Source organism: Poecilia reticulata, linkage group LG10 (assembly GCF_000633615.1).
Source record: "Poecilia reticulata strain Guanapo linkage group LG10, Guppy_female_1.0+MT, whole genome shotgun sequence".
NCBI lineage: Eukaryota > Metazoa > Chordata > Actinopteri > Cyprinodontiformes > Poeciliidae > Poecilia > Poecilia reticulata.
The window spans coordinates 31,923,822-31,929,505 of record NC_024340.1 but is presented as its reverse complement, the minus strand read 5'-3'; the positions used below and the strand labels follow the sequence as shown (position 1 = coordinate 31,929,505).

The window sequence follows — 5,684 nt, the reverse complement described above, 5'->3', positions numbered from 1 at the left end:
ACACACACACACTGAAAACACACACACACACACTGAAAACACACACGCACACACACACTGAAAACACACACACATACACACGTTTGTCTGGCTATCTTTGTGGGGACTTTCCATTGACTTCCATTCATTTCTACTGCCTAAGCCTGACCTTTACCCTTTTCCTAACCCCAATCAAAACTCAATTCACACCTTAGTCCTAAATCTGACCCCTGACCCAAAACAGGGTTACCCCTTGTGGGGACCAGGCTCCGGTCCCCACAAGGAGCAATTGGTCCCCATAACATAGTATATGTCAGGAAAATCGTCCCCACAAGGTATTACAAACGCATTTAAAAAAAACACACACACTGAAAACACACATGCACACTGAAAACACACACACACACTGAAAACACACATGCACACTGAAAAAATACACACACACACACATTGAAAATACACACACACATTGAAAAAACACACACACACACTCTGCCTCAGAACAAAGGATGATGACATTTATGATCAGAGAAACAATTTGGACCAAAAAGCTTCAAAGACAAAAGAAAATTCAGTGAAAGTGAAGTGTGTGTGTTTGTGTGTGCGCGCGTTTGCTTGTAATACGTTATGGGGACCATTTTCCTGACACATACTACGCTGTGGGGACCCACTGCTCCTTGTGGGACCGAAGCCTGGGCCCCACAAGGGGAAACGCTGCTCCTGGGTCAGGGGTCAGATTTAGGACTCAGGTGTGAATCAGTTTTGGTTGGTTAGAGTTAGAATGTAGAAATGAATGGAAGTCAATGGAAAGTCCCCACAAAGATAGCTACACAAACTGAATTCTGATCACAAATATTTAGTTTGATCAGTTAAACAATGTGATGTTTTTCTCAGCCACTGGAAGCTGACAGATGTAATAATATAAATATTTACCTTATTAACACAAAGTTACTCTTCCAAAAACCTGCTGCTAAGGATTCTGGGAAATATTTCCAACTCCTGTTTTTTTCTCCCTTTTTAAGAGCTGACCTAAAAATCTTTGTTTACTCAACGGTTGGAGACAGAGTTTATCTTTCATAAATTCAAACATTTAAAATCTAAAACTCAAAAGATTTGATTTAAAAAGTTAAGTCAATGAAACACTGCTCAAATGTTTTACAGTGCATTTCTACATATGGGACAGGTGTAGAGTGTTTCTCTGCAGGTCTTCATGCAGGGTGGATGGAGAACATCTGAAACTTTGACTAGACCGTTCTAGTCCTTAATACTATTTCAGGATGTCACTTTAGATATTTTTATGTGCAAAAACTGAAAACTATGAATAATTTCACAGTAACTTGACTCTTTGTCACTCAGAAAGTTAAGGATGGTTCTTTTACAGCCAATCAGTTGCAGAGGGGCAGCAAGCCGACCCGGTTGAGCAGAACCAGAACCTGGGTTTGGGCTTCATGGCTGCTAGTTTTGGTTAAATCTGTTGTAATTCTGGAACAGTTTGACTTTAACTGCTGAAGGAGCTGCTTAGCTGAACTAACGAGGTTTTCATCGTTCTGACCCGGTTTGTAACCCGAGTTCTAATCTGGGTTCTGATCCAGTTTCTGACCCGTTCTGCTTGCTCCAGGCGGCGGCGGCGCTGGCACGGCCCATATGATGCAGTTTTGATGTTTGAATGCGCAGCAGAACCGGGGAGTATCTGCCATGTTTGCGGTTCTAGTTTCCATGTCTTCCTCTTCCCTTCGGCCCATCTGCTTCCACTTTAGCAGCTTCAGAACCAGAACAAACCTTTCTGTAATTTTCATCTGCTTGCAGCAGTGAGATATAAACAAGTAGATGAAAAATAAATGGAGGAGGGAGCATTAAAAAGTAATTTATTACAGGCTTTTCAGAGCTAATAATATTTTATTGTTTTGTTTACCATCTATTTGTTCTTTGTTCTGGCAGAAGAAAAAGTAAATAAAAGCTGCAATGAGACAGTTTGGTCTCGCTGCTCCTCCCTTCATGTTGCTGTTGGGGGTTGAAAACTTTACTCCCTCCTGCAGAGCCGGGTCTGATTCTGAGAAATCTAGGCGGTCCAAACAGAAATACGGCCGATTTTTTATTAAAAACTAAAACAATGAGGAGAAATCAGTAAAAAAAAAAAGATCTGCTCACAGATAAATCACTGAAATAATAATAAAAATTTAGGCTAATGTTACATATCTGAAGCCATAACAAATAAAATTCAACACTATTTATTATAGACACAAAATTAAAAGAAAAACTATAAACTATAAAAGGAAAAATTTAAATATGAGGAAAGCGATGATGGTTCAAAGTTTGTTTCAACAAATCTTGGTTCCAGGAAAACTTTAACCAAATCTGATCAAAACTGTAAGGATGGCAGAGAAGGAAGCTTATTTTCTACAGGTGTAATGGTAAAAAAACAGCATTAAATCAGCAGTAGATACAGCCAGTGTCGGCTCAGCTAACCAAATAGCTAGCGTCACTAACCGCTAATTTTCCAAACTAGGTTCTTGGCTCTGCTAACGTTAAACATAAAACAAATTAGCAGAAGCTATCACTGCTATAAACCGCTAGACACAAAGAAATGTGATACCCTAATGCTAAACCTCTAAATACAAAAACTGTGTGCAAGCTAATGCTAAAGACATAAAAAAATTACAGAAACTATTCTAAATATATAAAAAAAATAGCAGAAGCTTGTGCTAAACATTAAGCTAGCTTTAGCTTCTTTTCTGGTGTGAGATGCACTAACAGGAAAGTCCTCCGTTTCTGATTTTGCTTCATTTTATCACTTTATGTTTTGATAAATATGACGACCAAAGAGGGAAACATACAATGTGACATAAAGTTCATCCAGGTCCTGACAATGGAGAACATTTCATCACAATTAGTTTAAAAGTCTAAAAAATGGTGGCCATCTTGAAAAATGTCCGCCATCTTGAAATTCAAACAGCTGATAGGAAAAATAAAAACAGTTGATGTTTTTCTTATGTTATTTTTGTTCTGGAATTTGCTGGACATGAAAACGAAACGTAAAACTGATATTTATGTTTAGCATTTTTCTTCTAAAGGAAAATGTTAAAACGCCTCAAAGGATCATAAACACCTGAAAACATCCAATAATCAGAGTCACAGCGGCATGTTAACAGCTGTTCTCCACTCATCCCAGGGTCAGACCTGCCGACCTTTGGGAAGAGCGGCGGCCGACACCAGCAGGATAACCAGAGGCAACAATTAATCTGATTAATCTGGCTGTTTGAATCAACCATCAATCCTGTGAAATATGGTGAAACTGACTGAAAACAGAGCTGCACAGTGGTGCAGTTGGTAGCACTGTTGCCTTGCAGCAAGAAGGTTCAGGATTCGATTCTCGGCCTCAGTCTTTCTGCAGGGAGTTTGCATGTTGCATGGTGGGCTCTCTCCGGCTTCTTCCCACAACATGACTGTCAGGTTAATTGGTTTCTCCAATTTAACTTTCTGTGTGAGTGTGTGTGTGCATGGTTGTGTGTCTCTGTGTTGCCCTGCGACAGACTGGTCACCTGTCCAGGTGACCCCGCCTCTCGCCCGGAACGTTAGCTGGAGAGGCAGCAGCACCTCCTGACCCCACTGAGGGACAAGGGTGTTAGAAAATGGATGGATGACTGAAAACAATCTGGGTGGAGAAAAGATGGATGACAGAAATTTCAGAGATTATCTGGAGATTAAGATGTAGAGGGGAAGAGGAGCGGTGACCACAGAGGAAGACGAGGAGGAGCAATAAAATGCAGCAGAGGAAGAACAAACTGCTCTGCGTTGTTTGTTCCATGTTAGTCATGACTCTCTAAGCTCAGAGTAATTTATGGGGTAAATGTCTTCCAGACCTTCGCTGCAGACCCCCGACTGCTTGGAGGTTTACCCAGGCAGGGGCCCTCTGTCCAGGCCGCAGCGGCCCCACGCGGCCCCCCAAACCCGGGGTCCGCTGGGACGGCGGAGGGATCCTCTGTCAGCTGGAGGTCATGCAAGGAGCCACGTGTGTGTGTGTGTGTGTGTGTGTGTGTGTGTGTGTGTGTGTGTGTGTGTAACACCTCCTTTATATAAGGCTCCATTATTCATGAGAGAAGAATAATAACATTCGCAGGTCGCCCTTTGATGCTGCGGATATTACAGTTAACCCTTTAAGAGCCTCGCTGCTGCTGCTGTCCACATAGGAAAACACATTTAACAACAAATCTTTGTTTTTGTGTTCATATAGACGGCAGAAAAAATAAAAATGCAACATCTGTGATGACACAGAAACGCCATTAATCAGATTGTGTATGATTCGGGGAATAAGTCTTGAAATATGAAGAAAATGAGACGTAAAACAGTAGAAATGAAGTAAAAACTGTCAGAGAAAAAAACACTGCTCTCCATCTGCAGGATGAAAACCAGCTGGTTCTGGTTTCCACATGCAAACGCAAAAAAGGAGAATTCACAAATCATCACACTGGCCAGAGATTTTATCATCAATTGATTTAGTTTAATCGCATAGACATCCTTTCAGTTTCGCAGATATGGACAAAACATGAGTGTGTTTTCCTCTTGATGGTCCGGTCGACCCGGTTCTACTGGAACCAGAACATCTGCTCCACCTCCAGCTGCTGTGGCTCTGAGTCAAACCAACCTGTTCCCCTCCTGGCCTGTGGGGGCGCTGCACCAAGAACCACTGAAGGAAACGACACAAAAACCTCTGAAGACACTGAGAGCAACTTCCTTCTTCACCAGATGGAAACAAGATGGAGGTGTCAGATTTTAGCAGTTGGAGGATTTCTCTTTAGTCTTTGGCTGAAGACCAGGAGCCATTTCTGCTGCTAGTGCTAGGCTAATGCTAGTAGTTTTGTTTTGGTTGGATTTACCCAGAATGCCCTGCACTGTAGTCCACTTCCTGCTTTTGGAGCGGTCTCTGGTCTGCTTGGCGTTCACATTCAAACCGAACCGGAGTTCACTACAACCGAACCCAGACCGAGGTCTGGAGGACAAGAGGTCAGAGGTCAAATAGAGGTCACCAACCAAACCAGACTTTGACTAGGCAGACAGACTGGAGTCGGGTTGACTGAACAGGCTGGTGGAAGTGAAGCATTCTTCGTTATTCTTAATTTTGATCAGATCAGATAGTTTCTGTTTTATTTCAGTGGTTATTTTTATTAGATTTTCTATATTATTTCTTGTTCTTGTTTTGGTCAGCTTTGGTTCCTCCTTGCTCTATTATACCTCTCTCGCTCCCTCAGCCTGCCTGCGGCTCGCTCTCTCTCCCCTCACAGCTGCAACCTGCCAGTAATCAGTCTGCCTCCGCTCTTCGCCAAATGCTCTGCCAGTTTTTACCCACCTCTCTTCCTCTCCCTCCTCGCCAGTCTCTCCCGTTATTTAAACCTTATTTACAAGTTTCTGTTCCTCGTGAATCTGCTCTGATCTGAACCATCCCATAATATCTCTGGCTCAGCCAGAGATCCAGCCGACCCACTTCCTGTGTCTAAGGAGACTCAAAGCTTTAATACTTCTTTCACATGAACAGAAATGCTCAGTATCAGCACAGAGAACTTGTTTAAGTTGTCGTAGCGACAACAGGTTCCCTGTGCCGAGTCTCTGTGACTCAATCCTTTCAGAAAGGATCGAGTCTTAGAGTTTGGGTCTTAGAGTGTTTTAGTTTGGGTCTTAGAGTTTGGGTCTTAGAGTTTGGGTCTTAGAGT

General features: G+C 42.4%; 1 protein-coding gene across 1 annotated transcript in view; it reads right to left on the bottom strand.

Moving 5' to 3' along the window:
- The window catches only part of slit3 (slit homolog 3 (Drosophila)), a 222,596-nt gene that overhangs the window by 104,651 nt on the left and 112,261 nt on the right, over positions 1-5,684 (bottom strand). The window lies entirely within an intron of this gene.